Below are 24,635 nucleotides of genomic sequence, written 5' to 3' on the forward strand. Positions count from 1 at the left end.
CGTGGATAAAACCTCCCTTGTGGGAATAGCAAAGTGACTCCAAAAAAAGGGGCTTCAGCTGCAGAGGTGAGTTGTGGCTGTAGCTCCAACCCTGTCCTCCTGCCCCTCGTTACACTGTGCAGTTCCTAATGTTCAGGATTCCTTTAGTGTCGACACTTGAGCAGGAAAAGACTCTTTGCTGCTTTTTTTCCTGGAAGAAAGTATCAGCAGATGCTGCTGACTAACTGAACTCACACTTCCAAGCAGGGAAAATCAAAGGAACAGATTCCCTTCCCTGCTTGGCCTCCGACTTCATCTCATCTGGGTGAACTGTGTAAGGAGTTAGTCCAGGATTTTTTTATAGGTTTCATAAAGTCATGCTTGTGGTGGAGGTGGGAGGAAGGATCACAAATGAGTGACCTGGGCAGTGATAGCTCCTGCTGAGGGCGTCTCAGCTCCAACACGATGCGTGTGTTCCCCCAGCGCTGAACGTTGCCCAGCATCGCTGCTCCTCACCCGGCTCTCTCCCTGCAAGGCTTTGGAGCTCGCTCTGAGCTTTAACTCTGTCCCTGTGACCCACAGCACGTTGCTGGGGACCCCACACACCTTTTCCTCCACGCTGGGGTGCCACAGGCTGGGCAGGCACAGAGAGTGAGCGTGGTGCAGTCGGGTACGGCATGGAGGGAGAGCACAATAGAGCAGGGCCAGATGTTGCCACATCAGTGGGGAAGCAGAGTGGCCAAGAGCTGTCACCAGGACAACCAGAACACTGATGGATCAGTCCAGCCCTGTCCCCTGCTCTCTGCAGCTGCCTTCCCACCCTCAAACCATCCCTCCCATGGGCTCTTCCACCCATTCCTTACATCCTCTGCAAGGCATTGACAGACTTGTAACAGGACTAACGTTTCTCCAGACACTGCTGATAACTGCAGGGTACTGTTTCCATTTCTCTCCAGTACCAGGGGATATTTTATGGGTGGAAAGGCTCGTGGTGTTGGGTGGCTTGGAGTGCACGTGGACAGAGCTGATGGGCTCCACTTCTCTTTCGTTGCACTCACCCCACAAATCCCATCCCAGTGTGGTTCTTCATCAAAGCTCACATGATGTGATCCAATACTCGCCTGTCCTTGGGGAAAGAAAAAGCACTGAGTGATTCCTTTTGTTTTAAGCTGTGTAATTGGTAAGGAAAACATATCCTCTTCTAGTGGCTTTTCTTTTATTGTCATGTTTAGGAAGTTTTTTCGCATGTCATAACATTTTGTCTGTTTTTACTGAAATCCTTCCACGAAGGAATGATTGTTTGCACAAACAGGCTGACATGTTGATACAGGCTGACAACTGCATCGCTAAGACCAAAATAAAATGTAAAGTAAACACATTTGCATAAGTTTATAATATGACCCAGTTCTTACGAAGCAGAGGAAATGGGGAGATGTGAATCTAAGCAGCTTATCTTGCATCTCCCCTTTCTGCTGTGCCCCTCATTCTTAACCTCTGCTCTGCGAGTGCCATGGGAGAGTTGTCTGATTTTTCCATTCAGATTTGAAACAACAGGTCCCTCTTGTAGTTCGTTTGTGGTTTTGTTTTGCTTAGAAGGGAGGGCATGGAGGAGGGAGCATTCCTGGTTTTCCCCTCATGTGAAACTGGTTGGTCTTTTCATCCTTTTTCTTCTCGGTTGCACTTTAAAAGGCTTCTGTCAGTGCATTTTCCATCACATTGAAATTGCATTGACATGCTGCTGTTTTGTCATAAGTGTAGCATCACAAAATGCTGATTTGGTACTATCTATATTTGATCTGCTGGTGGTATGATTTCCTTAAGGATTGTGAGACCAGTGCCTCTTTTTCCAGATGAGAAAAGCAGAGCGTGGAGCAGTGATTTCCTTTTGGACCCGGATCACGGCAGTCCTGGCTGAGTGAAGTGAGATTTGCTAGTTCTCAGCTGCCTGGAAATGACACAGCTCCCTTGTTGATGTGTGTGACTGGAAACAAGCCCTTGCCCAGACACCCAGGAGTTCATCCAACAGTCTGTGGCATCAGTCAGGTCTAAGTTGTTGGTTGGCTTTCACAAAATAACTCCCCAAAACTATGAATCCTAAAAATACCTTTGGAAGGGCCTCGTCTGAACCTGGCTGTCCCAGAGGGAGCCAAAGGGCCCTTGTTCTCAAAACTACAATTAATCCATGCTGCACAGTTGGAGAGAAGGAATGAAGGAGGTCTTGGAAAAATAATGTTAAGTCCTTGAAGCAGAAAGATGCTTAAATCCAAGTGCCACATGGTAAAGATGGACTCCAGGTCCATCAAAGGACATTTCTCTGACTTGCACAATTTCTGCCTGCAATTAAACATCTCTGTTGGGTTTCCTACAGTAACTGAAGGCAGAGGAACTTCTAAATTCAATTCTCAGTCTCTGAACCTCACAGGTCCCTCAGCCCCTTGCAAGCCTCTCCCATCTGATATCCATGGCCCCAGTCATTGTTGTTGGTAGTAGAGGGCCAGAGTTAACTTTTCTATCGGCCTTGAACAGAGCCATTTTGGTTTTAATTAGGAGGAGCCCATTGGTGCCAAATGATCTGACTAACAGAGCCCCGTGTGAGCAATCCCTGCTGTGGACAGAACACAATAATAGTTTCCACAATTCTTGAAGGGAGCTCAAAGCCCTGGTCTCTTAGGGCATGAGCAATTCAGATGCACCATCATTCCACGTGTGAATTTCTGGGAGAGAGTGGGATTTAGGGGAATGTTTATTTCTGGGTTTCCTTTTGCCTATTTTGGGCGGTTTCTGCGTTGGTGACTTGTCGTCCGTGCCTCGCTTGGATGGGCGTTGTTTTCGGAGCTGCCATTCAGTCTTTGGAGCTGTTTGGTCTCACAGTGACCCTCATGTCACCCTCCTTTGGGGGTCCCAGCTCTCCATCCCCAGGGCTTGCCCAGCTGAGCTCCCTCTGGAGCTCCAGAGCTGCTAGGGAACGCAGCTGTTTTCCTGCTGGCCCCTCTGGCTCCGAGTTCCAAGGGGAACGGGAGGGTCAGAGCTCCGTTTGTCACCATCTGACACCGTGGTCATCTGGGGGGACTTTGCCAATGACATTGCAAAGGAGGAGAGTGGCACAAGGCTGCTTTGTCATGGCAATGTCACCCTGGAGTAACAGTGGGGAACGTTATTTAGGGGGGGTTTTCCTGTGTTGCTGCACATGCTGGTAAAAGTCTAACAAGAAAAATATGTGTTTATGAAAATCCTAGACACAGTGTCCCCACAGCCAGACCCTTCATGTGTCTTTATTTTGTTGGATTTTGGATGTGCCTCTCTCTTGACGGGAACTGCATGCCCAACCTTAAGAAGTGTCAAGATATTCAAGATTTATAAACCATAATTTTGATTTCCAAGAGGCAGCGATGGGGCTGTGCCATCCAGATTATCCATGAAATATGCTGGTGCCATGGCTAGTGCTGGATCTTCTGAAAGGGTGGGGTTTGGGTAAATACCCTGGAACAGTCAGAGCGAAAATACTGAGTTGCAGGAGAAAGAAGACCCGGGAAGGCATTGATTTATGTTTGTATTTTGTCATTCTGGGTATTTTTCTGTGGCACACATCCACTTCAGGACACTGGTGTTAAGCTCTGATGTCGTATGTTGCAGGTTTTGTGGCTTTTACAATTTTCTTAAAAGCGCAGGGCAGAGTTTTGGTCTATGTGGGAAAAATGTGGCAGGGATGACTGGAAGTGAGTTTGTGAACACACAAATCCCAGCAGATGTTCCCATGGCCAGGATACCCCAGGAGAGGCAGAACTGAATGTGGCTCATGGGATTTTTAGCTGTGCTCTCCCAGACTGACAATGAAGCTTCATCTTCACTGAGGGAGCTGGGCTGAGAGCTGGGGGTGTTCACCTGGAGAAGGGAAGGCTCCAGGGAGAGCTCAGAGCCCCTTGCAGGGCCTAAAGGGGCTCCAGGAGAGCTGGAGAGGGACTGGGGACAAGGCATGGAGGGACAGGACACAGGGAATGGCTTCCCAGTGCCAGAGGGCAGGGCTGGATGGGAGATTGGGAAGGAATTGTTCCCTGGGAGGGTGGGCAGGCCCTGGCACAGGGTGCCCAGAGCAGCTGTGGCTGCCCCTGGATCCCTGGCAGTGCCCAAGGCCAGGCTGAACACTGGGGCTTGGAGCAGCCTGGGACAGTGGAAGGTGTCCCTGCCATGGCAGGGGTGGCACTGGATGGGCTTTAAGGTCCCTCCCAACTCAAACCATTCCATGATTCTCAGAAATTGGGAGGCCTGAGTCTGTGTTTGTGGGTTTTGAAGGTGATCTGGAGCGAGAGGGGAAAATGTCTTGGCCAGAGCTGAACCAGTTTATGCAACCACCACATTCTCTCCCTGGCCTTGCTACAAACTTTCTGAGAAACTATAGACCAGTCACTTATTTCCCTCCTCTGCCATGGTATTATTATTTGGGAATTAGAAATAATTAGCTGTTTTTTGCCTGTTGCATCTGTTCAGACCACAACTAACTGGAACTTGACTTTCCACTCTGTGGCCAGACCCAAGAGCAAGACGTTAGTCTGAACGTTTGGCTTGTCTGATCATTTTCATAGCTAATGTATCAGATAAAACCGAGCGCAGCAAGGACGTGGCTCGTTCCTGACTCTGCTCTAAAGGTTGGCTTGACAGTCGTGTTTCTGCACCAGTGGAACTTTTTAAGCCAAAGTAATTGTGCTGCTGCATACGTGGGTGGGACTGATTTCAGACTGGAGATGTTAATGGCTCGAGCGTGGTGTAGGGCTCCAAGAACAAAGGACATGGAACTTTGACTCCCAGATCACAAGTGGGATATGATAAGGGCATTATTTGAGTATTCTGGGTATCATCTGATACATATCAGGTTATCTGAGTCGCCTGATGAAGGAGGTGGCTAATAAACCCAGCCTAGTGGCAATTCTACCACCCCAGCTTTCAGGGTTCACGTGTTCATGCTGGCAGATAAAAAGATATTAAAGAGATGTGTATCTCCTATTCCTTAAAAATCCTTTCTTACTGCTCTGTGTCTCCCAGGTGATCTGCACTGGTTTTTATGTCATTCTGCTGGTGAGGAACACAGGGCTGGAGCTGGCATCTGTGGGGACTTGCTGGGAAGCTTTGCCCTGATCGTGCTCACGCTCCAGATCGTTTACACAAGCTTTGCAAATCCAGTGCTTTGGGAATATGGTCGGGATCTGCTAGAATAAACTAAGCATGCTGCTTCCATGAACTGTGGGAGCAATGAGTCACACTACACAGAGTGACTTACGTAGAAAAACTCCCTGCTAGGTGTCAGAAGAAAATGTGTTTTGTGCCTGCAGCCTCTGTGGTCAGGCAACACATGCTGCAAAAATGTTCTGGATGTGCAGGAAACCAGCTACAGCTGAGAGCTCTGACCAGATCCCAGGAGCACACAAATCCTACACAAATGTCCAGAAACTTCTCAGTGGGAAAAGAGGACACGAAATAGACCCCTGACAGTGTTTGCCAGGGCTGTGGTTTGCCCCTTTCAAAGGGGATTTGTTGGATACACCCTGATGCAAGTTTGGATGGAGCTGCTGCTGCTCGTGGCAGAACATCCGAGATCACAAGCTCCCTCCTTCCCCATTCCCATCGCAGAACCCCTTGAGGAAGGGAATAGCCTGATATTGAAATTGTCTGTAAGCTAGTTAGATCACGATCCCTAAACTGCTGCAAGGGCTGTTGGATAATATATGTATAATTTTTTTTTATGGCTTTTTATGAAAAAGGAAGTCAGGCCCGGGCTGGTGAGACTGGAAGAGCAGGGAGTGGATTGGCTGTCAAGGGTCAGCCTCCCAATAGCCCTGTGATCAAAGCCTGCTCTCAGCAGCAGGAGTTTATAGGCAGCCAAGACAAACAATGAATGACTTTATCTCCTTTCAGAAAAGGAAAAAAAAAAAAAAACCAAAAACTTAAGTTCCAGGAAACCATTTCTGGGCTAGACAAATTTTGGTTGTTATTCCCTTTCTCTCTCCCAGTGCAGCTGTTTCTAGAGGAAGGGTGATAACAGGGAGGCAGCACAGCAAAGCCCAAACCTGAACCAGGTTGTGCCACGTTCTCAGGTGGTGCAAATTGGTGCAGAGCTGGGGAGCTCCAAGCAGCAGGACCAGTTTACTCCTACTGGGAATCTGGCCTTCACCAGCAGCTGTCCCTGGAAAAGCAACAGGAAACTCTGAATTGAACCGTGGCCATTTCCCCCAGTTCGATCCCTTCTCCAAAGGTGTTGCCTCATTTGTTTGCAGTTGGAATATTGCCTGTTTGGCTGTCCCAGCTGGGCCTCCAAAGTCAGCTGGTCAGAGCACAGCTGGCCAGTTTTAAACATGCTGGCTGCAGCCTCAGCTCTCTGGATAAAGTGAGCAGAGGGGAAAAACATTTTGGGCTCCTGTGTACTTGATTATTTGTTTGGGAGGGAGAGGAAGATATGAGAAGAAAGCCTCTTATTCCTAAAATGGAAAAAGTTGCAAAACGTTTAGTTGGGTTTGGATGCGAGGGAGAGGAATCTTCTCAAACTGCAGAGTGTTCTTGATTTAGGATTTCCTGTTGGACACATTTCAGAAAGCTATTCCAGTCATAAGTGGCCAGATTCTTAGCTAGAATAGATGTGTAAAGCTCTGCTGATATGAATCCACGTAGCACTTTGACCCCAGCCTAAGATCTTAGGCCGAGGTCTGGTCATGGATTGTGAAGATCTGTCCCGGTTTATGGGCTCAGGGCAGGACTAAATCCAAACAGAAGTGGCAGTTCTGAGGTTCAGAGCTGTGTGTGGGTGTTCAATCCCCCTCCAGTCCCGACACCTCCAGTGTTTGAGGGTTGGACTCTGCTTGGGAGATGTCTTAATTCAAGACTGCAAGGTTTGTTTTGGTGTTATGCTAAATGGGCCTGGTCACATCAGTCTGGGGAGAGGCAGGAAGCCTCCAACCTTCCAACCAAACAGCCTTGGGGGTTCTTATTCCCATCACCCCTCTCTGTACTACGTCTGTACCCTTCTACACACTGGACATGGAAAATGTTGTGAGAAAAGCTTTCCGAGGCAGGATTTAGTGCTGAGAATAGAGGCAAAAAAGCCCTGGGGGCTCAAGAGAACGTATTTCCACAGTCTTTCCACACAACAAAGCAGTGGAGAGTTGGGAGGGCATGGCCGTTCCCAGGGATGGGTGCTCCTGAAACAGCAATGGGGAGCGTGGCCTTGGTGTGCAGGAACAGAGCTGTGGCAATGGAGCTGCTGCCCAGTGAAGGATGAAGCAGCAGCAGAACTTCCCCTTCTCTTCTTCCCATCCACCCTGGTGAGCTCAAAGGGATAAATCTAATCTCCTGTTCTGGATTTTGGGATGGAAGGGGGAAGAGAAGGGAGAATTGGGTCCAGGCCATTGAGGCCAGTGGCATAATCCACAGCAGGACAGGTTGTCTGGTTCTCTGTCCTGGGCTCTTACTACATAAAGTGGATCAAGTTTTGCCAATGGCTGCAGCCTAGGGAGGAAGGGCTTCCTCTGGGGGGTTGCTGAGCTCCAGCAGGAGGGTCTGAGCTGAAGCAGAGAGAGAATTGTCAATGTTGTGGGGTTCTGATTTAATTTTTGTCTCTTACCCTTCCTCCCACCGTGGGAAGGAGCAGCTGCTGGAGACCTCCATATGAGGAGAGGATTTCCAGGGCTGGGACAGGAGGGTCCTAGATTTCCTTTCCTTGGTTGGCACCGCTGCTCCAGGATATATTCCCAAATCCCTGACTTTCTTTCCACACCTGTCAGCAAGGGCTGGGCCTTGATGTCTCATTCTCATTCACATTCTTTGTGTTTCTCTGTCTTTCTCCCACCCTTCAGAGTCAACACTGCAGCAGCCTGTGAGTGACAGCAAAAAACAAGCGACTTAATTTTGTTGAACTTTGTTGACTTCCAGGCCTTTGTTTTAAGCCTGTGACATTCAGTCTGCTGCCTGCTGCTCCTGCCTCATGGGAGCTGCTGAACTCCAGAGGCACCAGAGCCCACAGGTTGGTGCTAACACACCTGGCACCTTCAGAAGGTCTAAGAAAATGAGGTACCCACTTGTCCAGGGATTTTAGTGAGGTTCAAATCTCCCATTCCTAGAAAGTGCCTGTGACTCCCCAGTGAAAACGTGCTGCATTTCCCCAGCTCATTATTTATACAGTATTTCTGCATAATGACTGGGCTCGTGTGAAGGTCTCAAGGTGCTCTGCAGATGCCAAGGTGTGATCTCACCTGCAGTTAATGAAGCTCTGGTGACCGATAGACCTGTGACTTGCCCAGGGCACAAAGCACTGGGCAACGTGAGCCGGCTCCCTACCTCCACCCTGATGAGTTACCCCCATTCTGCTGCTCCAAGAAGCTGGAAATCCAGTTTAACCATCTGCTTGGGAATTCCCCTGTAGCTGGAGGGGATGGAGCATTCTCACACCCCAGCATCGAGGGTGTGGTTGAGGGGAAGGACGCATGCGTGGGACTGGTGCGCGCTGCCGGAGCCAGGCTGACCCCCAAACTGTCCCTTGGGAATGGGGACACTTGGGCAGGACCCAGCGAGGCACTTTGGACTGCCGGCTGTTTCCCAGGGCTGGACAGTGTGCCCTGAGCATCCTGGAAGCTCGGTGACTGTGTTTGTGCTGGGATGTAGCTGGAGGAAGTGTCTGACGTGCGGGTGTTGGGAATCTTCCCCATCTCTCTGGGTTAGGGGACCTGTGGGAACCTGGGTTTTATTTGCTCTGGAAGCAGAGGACAGAGCTGGATTGCTCTTAAGCAGAACAGACTTTTTGAGGGGGGAATACTCTCAGAAACGGCAAAATCTCCCTCTACAATTAAGGACATTTCTGAAATGATAGCTGTAAGCACCCTGAAACATTCTAAAAGGGTTTGCAGCATAGCATGGTTAGGACCTGGTTCTCCGAGCTCATACTGGAAGTTGTGCCATCTTCCACTGTCAGACAACAATTTGGAAAGCCCCAGCTGTTGAACAACATGTGGCAGCAGCCTGTGCTCCAAAACCGGGGAGAGACCCATAAAGCAGTGACAGCCAAGCCATAGTTTGGACCATCACTGGGCTGCAGGGTTGGGGGTTTTTGAATTCATCCTGATTTCTTCACAGAAATAGTTCGATGACTGGATGGAGGAGCCTGTGGTTCCCTGTTGGCTGGAGAGGCCCTGCTGCTGTGGCAGGGCAGAGGAGCTGGTGCTGCTCTGTGGTCGCTGGTGGTGCAGTAAGGAGCTGAGAACATCACCTGGACAGAGGTGGTTTATTCTGTAGTGTGGGGATCTATTGCCAAACCCCACAGATTATTGCGTAAGAACACTTTGGGAGGCCAACATTAAGGTTATTTATTGCACTAAGGGCATTTTTAATTTATTATTCTGATAAAGCTCCCAGTGAGAGCAGCTCAGCTGAGCTGACTGGATCTCAGTAGGAGATCCCCCTATGGAGAGGGCAGCACTTGGAGTCTTGCTTTGTGCTGGGTGTGAAGGGCCATTCTTATGACCCAATAGTCAATATATTGGATAAATCTGTGTCCAGCAATGAAGTCTGGGTTGAGTTAGAATTGCCCAATGACCTATTAGTGCAATGTACTTGTTATTTTTCCTGGCATGCTCCAGTTTTTCTCTACCCCTCATGGTTTTTTCCTCCAGTTCACAGATAGTTGGGAAAATGTTCCGCCTTTATTTTCTGCATGGCAGAAAATATCTTCTGCTTTCTTTTTTTTTATTTTAAGCATAATTAACAGAGCAAAATTGCTTGCAGATTCTGCTTTTCAACGGTCAAAACACAAACTGTCGGTTTTGCTTTGGGGTTTTTTCATGGCTGGATTTTGGGAAAGAGGGGATAGAAGAATTAAAATTACCTGGGTTTCTGTAATGGGTAAAAACAGGAACCTTTTCATGAAAATTGTCTGACGACAGTAGTTTTTTCATGGCGAGGAGGGAGGATTAGGGTAAAGAGCAGAAAGAAGAGCTCGAGTTAAAACTCCTTTTGGCAAGTGAGTGCACATCAGCACCCTCCACGAAATTCCCCGCTGCCTCTGCTCTTGCTGGATTGTTGGATGCCGTTCACCTCCCCACTGCAGCTTCTTTTGCAAATATGGTTTTCATTTTGCCTGTTTTGCTGCTGTTCAGGCCCTTATCAGTTCCTTGCTTGACAAGAGAAGCTTCTGCTTTTTCTTCTTATTCGTCCTCGCCTTCCACGCTCAAACTCGAGCATTTCCCATCATTGTCGGGTTGTTCCATCGCAGACCAAATGGTTCCCTTGCCTGTCCCTCCCCCCCCCCCGCTGTTGAGCTTCATGATGAGGAGTGTGGAGGAAGGAAAATAGAGAGCTCATTTAATTTTAAGTAACTGTAACTAATGGCTTGATCAGTTAACGTAGTGGAAAATATGCAAACTGCTTGGAGGAGAGTGGATGTTAAAAATGTAACTACAACATTATTGAGTCGTCTTTCAGCTCTAATGACAGACTGAATAACAAACATGTCAGAAACTTTGTTGCTTCTCTAAGCAAACCAAATAATTGAATTTATTTTCAGTGATGGTTTTGCCTTTTACATATTCAGCTCCTCATCCATTTTGCTGTAACCTTCATCAGATCTCTTAGAATAAACAGATTTTTTTCTTAAATGGTAGAGTGAGCAGGGGAACAGGACTTCTTCGTGCTCCCTCTCTTCTCTGCCAGGCACTTTTTTTGGTTTATCACATACAACCAATTCTCAAATATTTCTGCTGTGGCTCCATCAGATGCATACATTGGTCATAGTTGTCTCTGCTCCTTGAGCACATCCATGGGTGATGTGGACTGGTACCAATTTATTTATTTCTCAATATTTATGTTACCTTGTATCAGCTGATGATCTGGTCCCCACAGTCTGGAGCTGTGAAAGTTCTTGCCCAAGCCTTTGTGTAAATTAGGGGCTGCTCCTTCTGCTGTGGCCAGTGGGCTCTTCTCTGCAGGACTCCCATGATGGTGCAGGCTGCGAACAGCACAGGAGAGTCTGCAGTGGGATCTTTTTTCACCGTTCTCACGGGAAATAGGGGAATCAGATCCATTTGTCTAATGGCACAACCCTTGAGAAAGCGTGCATTCCCTTTAAGGTATCCTCCCAAAGAGGCAGGCAGGTTGGATTTCCATCCTTCCCCGATGCAGGGGCCGGGGAGACCCTCATGGCTCCGTGCCACGCTGCACCTGCCAGCCCCTGCAGCTCTCTATTCCAAATTGCTCCTTGCCCTTCTTGGCACCAGGAGCTGAACCTGCAGCCCTCCCTCCCTGAAAGGGAACCCTGGAGCTGGCCCAGGGCTCTGCACAGCGCTGGGGACACGGCAGCTCAGACACATGGTCCTTGCATGTGCGTTTCTTTTTAATTGAATGCAGAGCTGCAGCAAGCCATTCCAGCCACAGGTGAGATCCTTGGAAAACTGACTGCCCAGAGCTCTGAGGCTTTCAGCCTTCACGCTAACGCACGGGCCCAGCTGGCTGGAGATTAAAGAGCGCAGTCGAAAACCAAAAAGCATTTGAAATTGCACCACTGAGCTGGCAGGAAATTCCAGCTTTTTGTGGATGTCGGAGGCGTTGGAACGGCGAGGAACCAGAAGGTAAAATTCCGGGGGGAATCGCGTCATCAGCGTTTCAGCAAAGCCTCGGACATGGGTTGTGCATGGGGGGGACTATCCCCACCCCCCACCTTGGGAAGGGGGGAAGAGGAGAGAAGAGCATCCTGGCTTGCACCTGGCTCGTGCCTCAGCTGTCTCTGTGCACCAGAGGCCTCTCAGCTCCGTGTGAATCCCAGCGCGGTGCTCAGCACTTGCTCTGGGGATGGAGCTCCCAGCCCTGTCAGCCTCAGCCAGCCCCAGGCGTGCCAGAGATCTCCAGGGCAGATTGGAGGCTTTTGTTGTGCCCAAGATAAACGTTCCCTTTGCTTCTTGGACTGACTTGCTCGTACTCTTGGAAGATAACTCACAGTTTAGTGGGGTTTGAACCGCTCTGAAAGGAGTCAGTGTTGTGTGTGGATTGATCAGAGAGGACATCTGCCTGCAAGGAACAAGGGTAGGAGACCAAGAGGACTGAATGGTTTCTTGGACCTTTATCCTTTATTAGTGCAAGCATGTGTGGGCCTGAAATGAGACTGTTGGTGAACAGTGATTCCCAAATCCTCCTGAAAATCAGTGCGACCGCTCATTCCCTTCCTCTCCTAAACGGGCTGCCAAAGATTATCACTCCAGCAACAATGCTTAGAGGCAGCTGAAGAACTCGAGGCCTCCTGTGAAGCCATTGGCACCAATGGGAGACTTCAGCTTCCTCTTCTCTCATCCCCTTTCCTCCCCCCCTCACCAAGAGCAGATCAAGCCCTGCCAGCATGAGCGGTGGAGAACAGAATCTGCATTGACGACAGATGGAACGAATGTTATGGATGCATCCCAGGCCCTGAGCTGTTGTGCCACATAAATCAGCAGTAAAACTTTGCCAACTCAGAATGCTTCACAAGACTAGACTATCAGCCAGCTTAATGTCTGGCTCTGCAACCCCAAAATTGCACGGTCCAAATAAAAAAAGTAAAATAATGAACGCGTGTGCCCTCAGTTGAACTTCCAGCCAGCGGGGCTGGGTTGGGTCCAGCTCCTGGAGATGAATGTGTCTCTGTGATAAGTGACTTGTGAAAGATAATTCAGGGTTTGGAAGCCTCCCACTGCACCAATGGGCCGTGGACGCTGCGGATGAAGTGTGAGGTCCCGGGCTGCCGATGCTATCGGAGCTGTGGATGTGTGCAATGGCCAAGCCCAGCCATCAGCCCTGATTAGATCCCGAGCAATCAGGGCACCCAGAAATACTTCATCGTGCTCTCCTTGCCTGTGTGCCAGTGCCTGGGCCACTCCTTCGCAGAGAAAAGCTGGAACCACACACAACCACCATGTGTGAAACTCGCTCCCGTCAGGAAAGCTGCTTCCCATGCACTGCATAAATCCCAAGTGGTTGGGATTTAAGACAAAAAAAAGAGGCAAATAAAAAGATCTGCTGTTAAAATTATGACTTGGCAGCCCTGTAGATGTGTGTGGGGGAGAAGTGCCTGCAACCTTTTTAGAGGCATACTTGCCCTCTGGAAAATGAACTTCCATTCAAGTAACAAGGCTTCACCCTCCTCGGTGGGTTTTTGGCATTGTGAGGGGGAGAAGAAAAGGCTGAAATGATCCCTTCAGCTTTCTCACTCTGTCTCAGCAATGATAAAATGAAACATTTTAATGCAGCACTTCAGATCTCTGACAGCTGTGGTAGCCTGGTGTTTACAGAAGACATCCTGTTGTTCAAGGGAGACACTTCTGCCTCGCTGAAATGAAGGGGGTTTAATTTTTTTCCCTTCCTCACTGCTCTTTTATTCAATTTCCACTCCAAGAGGCCGTTACAAAGGTGACTTTGCAGATTCTGAGGGTTGTAACAGCGAGTTCACCATCAAAAAGCAGATCCAACTTGTGGGAAAACTGCCCTGGCACCCACACGGGGCTGAGCAATACTTGGAAGGGGAAAAAAAAGCCTTGATGGTTATGGAAACTCTCGCTGCAGCGCTGAGTCCAGCACGTGAGTGCATCCTCCTGGGACTGCATCCCAGCCTGCAGCACAGCGGGATGAATCACAAGGAAATGCCATCCCAGGGAACTAATTGGTCATTGTTTGGAAGAGCTGATGGCTCGTGGACAAGCACTGGGATAGCTGTGGCAGCAGGAGGGAGGCTGCATCCAGCTCGCTGCATTCACGGCAGCGCTGCAGCAACACGCCGGCGAGGCCGGGCATGCTTTGCTGCCCTCCCAGCAGAAAAACCATTTCCCTGTGTTTTTGGTTCCTTGATCTCTCTAAATAAACAGTTTCTTTGTACTGAGGAAGAAAAAAAATGCACACCCATTGGTGTGCTGCAAAGCTTTTTTTTTTTGGGGAAGCAGGGAATGTGGGGACTACCATCTGCTGGCAGCCCCTTTGGTGCTCTGCAGGGGCTTTGGAGCCTTCCTCTTCTGGGCAGGGTGATGGGAATGATAGCTCTGAGCCTTGAACAGCTTCTTCAGCTTTGGATCTGCAGCTTTGGATCTCCAAACCTGCTGCACTCTCGGATTTTCCCCAGCCTCGTGGGGGTTCTTGGCTTTGTTCAGCTGTTGCTTTGCCTCTGGATCAGGAGAGCTCTCAGGGCTCAGTCAGAGGCTCGGGGTCCCTGGGAGGATTAGCAGCACAGCCAGAATCAGCGGTTTGCAGCCCAGTCACCCTGTGCTGTGGGGTAGCTGGAGAAGGGGGAATTTTGGTGTTTTGGTGCTGCTTTGCTTGGCAAAGGCTGTAAGACCCAAGGGTAAAGCCTGGTTTCCCTCTATGGGATCTTCAGTGGAAACCAGGGGAAGATCTCAGGTGTTTCTGTGATGAGACACAAAGGGAAGCCCTGTGAACACCACCCTGGCATCCTTTGTTCTTGCACGCGGGATCCCAGGAGCTGTGACTGGAGAGGCCCATCCCAGGCGTCAGCAGGGAGCAGTCCCCGTGGATGCTCGAGAGCATTCAGCTGGGTTGGGTAGGAGAAGGGGTGAGTCCCACGAGCTGACGGATATCTTGCACCTCCGGGCACTGATTTAAGGGGAAATGTGTCACCATCCTCCTGTCTCCCCACAAAAAGCCTTAGATGGAAGAAACTGGGAGATCTTATAAGATCTCTATCAGGGGACTTGCTTTCAAGTGACAGCCGCGTCTCTAATCCAGCAAAATCTTTCTCTTTCTATTGATGCCCTACAATAAAAACAAAAGTAAAGAGAAGCAAGAATTAAGAACAGGGAGACTTGCTTTTAAAAGGCTTATAAAAATACATATAAAGCGAGACACGATGAGAACAAAGGGGTAATGGAAGCCGACAGACAGTTCTCATGCCATTAAACTGCATCTCAAAAAAAAACCTCTCCAAAAAAAAACCCAAAAAAAGTTAATCGTTTTTGGGGGGTGGGGGGGGCGAGAGGAGTGTTTTTATTGTGAACATGTGCAAATGGAGGCTTCAGCCATATAAAACCCATGCCCACAATAAGTATATTTGTGTAGCAATTAATGTGAGATCACAGGCTCAGCTTTTGCCAAATAGTCGTGTCAGCATGGGGTACATGATGCGTGTCAGGAATCCAGTTTCCAAATGTGGAAGACGTTGGGCCACTCGTAATTGAATGTTTTGTCATCGCGGGGCAGAGCCGCGTGCGCCCCGGCTGAGCCGAGCGCGGCACCTCCAGCGCCATCGCCCAGGCTTTGCTCTTTTGGCAGCTCTTGAAGGAAACTTTATGCAGAAGGAATTTCAAGACACTCGTAATTAGATCTCAGCCCCCCCTCTCTTTCTTTTCTTCCTCCCCCTCCCTGAAATGCAGAGGGCAATTTTGATTTTCTCTCTCAGCCAAGGAAACAGAGTTTCAATTTCTCTTTATCGTAGCAGGGATTATCTCCCTGATTGGTTGCGTTGAGACATCATTTCCATGGGTTTCTGTTAGGGTTTCTAGTAACACTTCTGTGAATCCAATACCTTCTGGGAAGTTTATTATAGCAGCTGCTAAAGGCAGAGCAGAGGCGTCCAAATAGTGCAGGAACATGCATTTACCACACTTACAACTCCAGCAGATTCAGTTACAAGAACTGCTGCAATTTTTCTTTTTCTTTTTTTTTTTTCCCCCTCCTTTTATTTCCTTATTTTTTTGCTTTCCTATTCCTTGTGGTCTTATTAAGATTCAGTAAAGGCTGTGGTCCCTGGTGCTATGTCTCTGAATTAATTTTAAGTGAAGTGGAGGCTGGAGTGGAGTGTGGGAAGGTTCTTGGCATGGATGGGCTTGGCTGGAGTTTTCAGTAAGGAGACATTTAAGGGAAGGGAGAAGAGGATTGCGTGTGTGTATATGGGGGGGACAATATTTTTTATATACTCTGCACAAAAAGCCATCTCCAGAGCTATCAGGCTTTCATCACCCCAGCCTGATCCAAGGATGTTCAAGAAGTGAAACACATCGTAAATCTGGCAGGCTGGCTGGAACTTGGAGAGGTTTGAAAGGCGCTGGAGGGTGGGAGCAGCCCGGCTGGGCAGGGCTGGTCAGCGCAGCCTGCAGCGGGGGATGCCCCTTGCCACGGCTCCGGGCACTTCCATCGCCTTTTTATCGTCTTGCTGAGGAGATATCCCAATTGTTCCCCCCCCACCCTCCTCCACGGAGATGGGAACAGACGTGCCCCACTGTAGAAGTGCTGAGCAGCTGAGAAAGAAGCTTGAGAGTTCAGAGTGATTTTTTCTTTGAATTATGGTTTTTTTACCTCTTTAATGGTTTTCTCAGTGGGGTTGTGAGGCATCACCTGGGAATGAGGAGCACAGCACAAGGCAGTTTTTATTCCACCTTCCCCAGTGCTACTTCTTCAAGTGATTTTCCGCTTGATAAGAATTGGGAGGGTCGTGTAAAAGATGATTCAGGGTGAATGGCAGAAGCCCTGGTGCTTCCCCACCCTCAGTGCCTTTTTCTGCGTGAGGTGAGTTAGACATGGATGGGGCAGTGCCGGATTTTGGAGCCTTTCTCCCCCTCCACTGGTGGTTTGTGACTCAGTCACCCTGGTTAAATCAGAAATGAGGTCACTGATACTCCAAAACTGCAACAATGCCTCTTGTTTGCAGCTCCCATGGTGGTGGGCTGGTAAGGACAGCTGGCCTGTACCAAAACGTATTCCAGGAATTTTCCCTACTGTTTTCAGACCTCACGCTTCCCAAAAGTAATGGGAATATGCACCAGTGATGGGATATATTTTACTCTAAATGAGCAAAATACCCACATTTCCATGTTTGCCTTTTATTAACTTTAACCACAGCTCTTCAGGACTGACCATAAATAAAACATCAGCCTTATTAACTTTGGGAGATGGTGTTTCTTAAAGACACCTGCTAATTAATTACAGCCAGAATCTTAGCAAGGCTCCAAATGAGAGGGGTTCTCACCTCCCAGGCCGTATTTATAGGAGGCAGGTAGCGTGCCGAGATCACGGATACCTCGCTCTGTTTGTTTGTCTTGTAGGTGTTGCAGCGGGATGTAAATTCTGGTTATTATTAAGAAAAAATCCCCTTTTCTGAAAATGATTCATCAAACACCCTGTCCTCGTTGCATGTAACATCTTGTTGGGCCTGGAATTGCTCTCTGCCGAGCGCTTGCACCGCAGGGAAGGCGCTGGGTTCGACGGGAGCCGCGGCGCTCGCGAGAGGAGCCTTTGCTCAGTCTGTGCTTGCCTCCCATGGCTGCGTGGTGGGGAAGCCTCTGGAGAGGTAGAGGCCGACAGGGGTTGGTTTCAACTTGTTCCAAAGAGGTAAAACCCTCATTTCCTCTAAAGCTCGCCGATGATGCTTGGTTTTTCCATTTCCCCTGCAAGCGTTGTCCCTGCCTGGGAAGTCACTGAAAGGGAGGAACCCAGGGCGAGCTGGGCGATCCTCTTTCCAAGAGGAAGGCAAATGATTTGGAGTTAGCAGTGGGGCCACCTAATCCTATCAGAGTTTCTCCTGGAAGGCAGAATCTCAATGAATAAATGCAGAAATCTCAAATATTAATGGTGAGGCTGAAGGGAGGAGAGGAGAGCGCGGGAGCAGCGATTTGGGCTGGATTGCCCTATCAGGGGGGTGCCCTTCCCATCCTTGCTGGGGAATTCCAAGCTTTTCCATGCACTTTTTGTTTCTTTTACCGAACATTTGAAATTGCCTCTCTGGTGAAAGGGATGAGGGTGGTGAGAGTGCTGCTGGTGCACAGCATCCAAAAACGCAAACCTGTGGTGTGGCGTGGGGGAAATCTGCCTGAGGCTCACCCAGGGTTAGGATGGCACTGAGCATTTGTGCCTTTCCTGCTCCTCCAGGGACAGGAACCCCACACATTCACAAACCCCACTGACACTGAAAGAGCTTTTGGGGCTGGAGTTGTTTCCAGTTTTTCCTGCACTTGCGGGGTGTGGTGGAGTAATCACAGGCAGAAAGGTGATGGCATCTGCCTGCTCCGCATGCTCCATGCGTTACCCAGGGTGGGAACATCCCCCCATGCCAAGAAGGGAGATTTAAGGCTGCACTTGGTTTCACAGATTGATGGAGTGCCTCTGTTTGGAATGGGATGAGATTATCTGGGTCTCTCCTCCAAAGTGAGGAGTCTGACCCACACTGAAGGCTGAGGGCTGGCTTTGCCATCAGGGAGATTATCCCAGTGGTTTAATCTGCCCTTCCCAGAGGCAGCACTGCTCTTCCTCCGTGCTGGTAGTGCTGCAGGGCAGGGGCTGCTTTCTGCACCCCAAAATCCCTTTGCACCAGTGGTGCTCCTGCACAAGCTGCTTGGAGCAGCCCAGCAGAAAACCTCACCTTCTCCTTCGCTCCCTGCGAGACAGAGCTCCCACTCTTGAGCTTGGAGCCGGGCTGTGCCCTCACTCCCAAATCCTGGCCCTGTGGATGAAGCTCAGTAACACCTGGACAGACCTTTCTGCCAGCAACCCCAACAGCACTTCCTGCAAAAGAGAGTTTTCCCCCTGCCCTTCCCCTCGATCGTGGCCGCTCTCCCTGCAGAAACCCCGGCTCTCCACTTCCAGGCTGAACTTTTGAACCTTCCTCCTCCAGCCCCAGCCAGGTCATTATTTTTGACACCCTTTCCCCGAGTTACTGCACGGCTGAAAAAGAGAGAGCCGGCCTGGCCATGGCTCCTGGCTCTTCCCAGTGTGCAACACTCCCTGCCAGCCCCTGGCACCCGTTCAGGTGAGCTCAGAGCGGCCCGGGGCTTGTGACAGCACAGTGGACAAGTGCCACCAGGGAGGAGAGCTGCCTGCCATCTGCTCTTCCCACTTGTATGACTTAGGGAGAGGATTTTTCTGGATCTGGATCCCGCATTAATTGTTTCCCAGAATATTTTGCTACATGAATGTCACGCTTCTGTCTGCTTGGCTTGCCCTGAGTTGAGCAGAGGTATTTATGAGTGGTTTTTTGCACATATTTTTCACCTTTTTGAAATGCTTGGCACCATTCTGGATGCTGGAACAGATCCTTCCTGTTGAAAATACAGGACTCAGTTAGTCTGGTTGGGGACTGGAGGGAAAAGCAGTGGTTTAGCTGCTCAGCTCTGGCTTAGCTGATGCTCAGAGTGATGGTGAGCCCTGCGCTCCTGCAGAGCTGGAGGTGGCCAGTGCAGAGGTCAGGTCTCTTTGCCCGTGCTGGTGTAATTCAGAAGTCAGAAAAAGCCTCCCCAAAAGGAGCATTAAGGAAATCTGTCCTCCCCAGAGCTGGGTGCCAGGGTAGGGTGGGAGCCCTTTGGCTGCAGCTCTTCCCTGCACACGAGACTTGCTGCTGCATTTTATTTGTTGTATGACAGCCTCTGAACCAGGGCCAGGCCCGTGATCAAGTTAGCAGGGCTCAGCTGCTGTGCATTAGCCAGCCAGGGGGGTATTCCCATCCTAGGACAAAGAAAAGGTAAAACCTCTTCATTTAAACATCTTTCACAGGGGTTTAAACTAAACTTTGTTTGCTTTATGTACTCGTGTGTGCACAATTAATGAGGCAGTAGCTTGATTTGAGCCCCAACTCTGATGGTCACTTTGGTTTGGACCAAAGGAAGCATCCCAAATGTACTTATTTATTCACCTACATGCTGTGGCACTGGCAGACAGATGGAGGAGTTAAAGTTTTGCTCATGGGAGAGGAGCTGGGCATTGCCATGGGTGTCTTACAGCCATTCCTTGGAGTCCAGGGATTCATATCCCCTTGGAAGGAGAGGATTTCAGACCCCACCAAGCTCTTCTGTCAGGTCCAGCAGGAATCAGGAGGTTGATGGTGAGCATCAGGCTGCAAACCTCATTGGGAGCATGAAAGGATCTCATGTGTCCCCAAAAGACATCCCCTCATTTTCACCTTGGAGTGAAAGGATGCTGTGCTGGAGGTGGGAACACAGTGGAGAGCTGGTCTGAGTGTGTATTTTAAGGATCAAAAAGTAGTCAAGAAATAGGAAAAGTGGTTCCCAAGACCTGTGAGGTGTTTGTAGTTTAACAGCCCTCCTTCCAGGGAACGTTTCCAAGCTGCCTCAGCCCCGAAGTGCCAGAATCCCGGCGCTCCAAGGCCCCGCTCTGGGAACAACTCCCTTCGAGCCCTGTTACAGCTCTTCAGCTCAACAGGAGCTTAACTGTGTCCTCCTGTGGGCCAAGAGCTTTAGAGCTGGCATAGCAGAGCATGGTTTGAAGATGATTAAGCATCTGCCCACGCTGTCTATTATTGGAACTGCATCGGAGCTCAGGCTGGGGAACCATTTTCTGAGCAGCCTTCCCGGCTTCCTGAAATCGATGGTGAAAGTAAGCAAAACATGTTTACATTCCTCTGTGCCGACAGCTGAGCAGGTTTTCAGGTGCCACCTCATCACTTCTCTTTCTTTTCTCTTTTCCTGTATCCGCCAGCGTCCTGAAGAAACCCCAAGGTGATTGTTCTCACTCTGTTCAGGGCCGTTCCTTGGGCTTTGCAGAATTTCAGAGCTGGTTGCAAACAAACAAACAAAACCCCCTTTCTTGCAAAAACGTGTGTCATTTTTGACTGGGATACTTGCTTATTCCTGTTCTTTTGGGGAGTGGTGGCTTTGTTTCTTCCAGGTCTGTTAATCTGATTTTTTGTATGTTGTACAGAAGGATTCATGCCGATTTATAGTCAAGACAGAATTCTAGTTTGGTGTTTGGAAATGCAGGACCCAAGCTAAAATCCTTAATTTTCTGCCTATTTGGGCTCTTGGGAATTGTCAGGCTTCAGCTCTGAGCCTTCAGACCAGAAACTTAGCTCAGACCAGGAGCTATTTACTACTTCAGGGAAAGCAAAGTTAAATCTAAGTGTAGGGATGAAAGTTTGTAGGCTTGAGATTTACAATTGTCAGACTTTGTTGCTCAGGAGCATTTCTACAGTGGGTTCATGAGCATTTTATCCTTTTATGCTTTTCTTATTTGTGTTATTTGTATGTTGTTACATTTTTTGGAGCTCTGCAGCTGTGGCTGATTTCCTCCATCCACATGAACCCACGGCTTCATCTGCTAGAATGAGCTGCAGCAAAGGTCTCTTTAGCTCCATTATTTTTACTGGAATACAAGTAAAGGAAGAAGTGCAGCACAGCACCTCACAGACCAACCCTCAGCTCTCACTAGTGCCATAAATCAGAAATAAGAAGCTCACCTGAAGTCAAGGGGGAAAAAGGACTTTTTTGTAAATGGAACCGGCTGCAAGTGCCGTGTGGATGTCGTGGTAGAGGTCCCCTGGCCCGGGAGGAGGTGCCCCCATCACCCCCACGCTGGGTTTTCCCCATGGGAATGGGAATTCATTCTTTTGCTTTTCCTGAGCCATAACAACAGAACGTTTTGCAGAGCAGCTGAGCGGGACTGCGACGCTCAGCCCACAGAAATGCCGTGGCCTCCAGAGTAAATCAGAATTTCCCCTTTGATTTGAAGGGGGCAAAGCTGATTTTTACAAGAAAATTTGGGGGTGATCTCGAAGCTGCCCTCTCCTGCCAGTGATATTCCCCAGCAAGCAATACTAGAAATCCAGATGTTGGGTTTGCCTTTCATGTTTTCTTGGTAAATATCTGAATAAATATTTATCAGTAAACAGAGCAGATTTGTTTCTAAACTGGAGTTGGCTGGGTTTTTGCATAGTTCTTGGCGAGGGGTTTTTAGGAGTGGTGGAGGGATGCTCAGTCTCAGGGACTGAGCTCTGCAGAGAGAAGAAATGAAGCAGAATTGGGTTTTTCATCAGAAAATGCTGTTTAATGGAACCAGGTTTTTCCCTCATAAAATGTGCTGATGGAAAAATTTTATGTAATAAAAACAAACAACACTTCCTTCCCCCTCCAGAAAAAAAAAAAAAAGGGAATAGGGAGTTTCCTTGCAAAATGTATTATTTGGATGTTTTCAGACTGAACAAACTCTTTTTTATTTCATTTTTGAGCTCATTTCAGGGGAGAATCCATAGAGAAATAATTGAACAGCGGCTCCAAACCCAGATGAAAGAACTTGCCCCGACTGAAATGAAACATTTTGTTGAGCTTGAAAGTATTTGTGTGCTTGGAAAGCAGCTCATTGTGCGTGTGGGGGGGTTGTTTTGGTGATCCATGAAATATTTTTAAGATTTATGGGACCTGGTGGTGACTTTGAAGACAGAAAGTGCCTTTTCCAGCACAGCTGCAGCCATTCATGTCCGTGTGCTGTGTGGGCACCGAGGAGATATGAAAACAGTAACTGTATTTTGTGAAATATATTATTTGCAAAGATAATAGGTGTATTTTATATAAATATATATGTATAAAATAAAATACCCAGGCAGGGTTTGGTGGGAAGGGAGCGTGCGTGGGTGCACCCCACAGCCAGGTGAAGAGGGATTTAAACACAGAGCAGTGGGGAAGTTGATGGGATTAACTCTTCCCATCACCTGCATTACTCTGTTTGGAGGGAGACATCCTGACTCCTTAATCCCATTTTAACCTCCCCAACTGGGATATTATCCTGACCAGTACTGCACCAGTTTGCTGCCGGTAGGCAGCAGGACTCTACTGCTCCCTGGGTTTGGAGGCTCCCCTCTCTTCTAAAATAGCTGTGTTCTCCTGGGAATGCAGGGCAAGCAAGGAATATTTCAGGTCCCCTCACACCTTGCATCCTTTGGGAAAAGCTCCCCTTCAAATGGGATGCCCACAAGGGCCCTTATCAGTCAAAAGATGGATGTCCCCTGTCCCAGGAGCAGCTTTTAGGGCTGGGAGAGTTTTTGCTGGACTCTCCAGAAAGTGCTACACCCTCAACTCGTGTTTTGAGGGACGGGAGGGCACCAGGGAAATGCAGGGCAGGGTTTTTGTAGCCTGATGTGTCCGAGGAACATGGCAGGATTCAGATGGAATGATTAAACCAGAGCGAGCAATGGATCTGGAAGGCGGAGGGAGCGTCCTGTGCCCTCCTCCTCTCCAAACCTCGGGGCCCACACTGAGCCTTTTGCAGGCAGAGCTGGAAAAGCGGTGGCAGGGTGTTGGGAGGGAGGAGGATGGAGGAAACCCCTGCTTTTACAGGAGTGTTTCCATCACAGCACTCGTGTGTGGTGCTTGTTTAAAGGATACATTTCTCTCTGCACAGATTTCTGCCTTCAGACTGGAGAGGCTGAATGGATAAATCCCGAGATCACGTCTGTGTGTTTGAGGCAAAGGGTTTCCCACCTCCTTAAAGCTGAAATTGTTGAAATCCAGTCTTTCGACATCTTTTAGCATTTCAGAGCATGGCAAAGAAAAAACTGTTTGGGGGAGAGGCACAGCTCTGGGCTGAGCCTTGAAATGAGTTGCCTTGAATACGACAATGAAATAAGCTCGGGAATAGAAGGAATTGCATCCAAGTGGTTTTGTGGTGACAGGGACATGGTTGTGTCCCTTCCCTCTCTCGGGCCTTAGGGAGCAGCAGGTCCCAGGGTGCTCGGAAGGACAAGGAACTGGTGGCAAATGCGTGACCTGGGATTCACATCCCTCCTGCTGGTGCTCCCAAGGAGCTCCCCTGACCCTGGCACACGGGGCTTTCCGTCCGACACAAACAGGAGAAGTCAGAGCTACTGGATTAGGAGCTGGTGTGGCTTCCATTAACCCAGGGGCTTTGCTGGGCTGACTCCTGGAAGAGCCGTGCCTCAAACGTAATGAATCAGGAGGGAAGCCCATAGATCAGAGGAGCCCGCTGACCTCTGCAGTGAGATAGCATTCCCGACAGGCAGCGCCTTGGGAAGGGGGGCGGCGGACAGAACCAGGCTGGCCTCCTATTTATTAATTTCTTAAATGTCTTGATAGGCTTTCAGGCCCCAACTTGCTGATTTCACCAGTGTATGCACAGATTTTTGTCAGCAGGGATGGCTGGGGGCTGAGCCTCTGCAAGTATTAAAGCAGAAAAGCAGCCAGGGGAGAAACACGGCCTCGTAAGCAGGGAGGGTTTTACTGCAATACAGCCAAAAAAATGCTGAGCCCTTCCAGGGAATTCGCCTGCTCTTTGTTTTCTCTTTGCACGCTGCAGATAGATGAAAATATTGATGCATTCCTCAAGCATCCATCTGAGGCTGGAAGTGCATCAGGGAGCCCAGAAGCGCTGCACGCACGCGTGCAAGTGTGTAAATAGATCCTGTTACCCTGAGACTGGGGCTGCAGCTTTCCTCAGTGGGACCAGATTCGTTTCATGCACTGATTGAGTTCATTCCCCGGCCAAGCAGCATTTAAACTACTGGAGGCAATTCTTTTTTAACCTTAAAAGTAAAAACAAAACCAAAAAAAAAAAAAAGGAAAGTCCCTGAAGTAACTCCGGCAATAGTTGGGTGAGCCCCTTGCCAGCTAGGATGTGCCTGCACATATGGACACACAATAACTTTGTCCACTGCTGTCATAAAACTAAAGGCACTTATATGAGGGTGAGAGGTCAGGGGGGACCTTGATTTAATAACAGGGCAAACATTATTTTTCTGTTATTAATTACGCATTATCCCTAGTACATTTGCTGCACTCACTTTAGATAAGGTTACATCTATATTTTTGTTAGGAAAACTTCTCGGGTCATGTAGGGAAAGGTGGCTGGAAGGCAGGGAAAAGAAATCTGCTTTAGAGAGCTGGGGGAAATGCTGTTTTTCTCTGTGACCTCCCCCTTCTCAATCT

The sequence above is a fragment of the Coloeus monedula genome (assembly GCF_965178545.1).
Source record: "Coloeus monedula genome assembly, chromosome: 18".
NCBI lineage: Eukaryota > Metazoa > Chordata > Aves > Passeriformes > Corvidae > Coloeus > Coloeus monedula.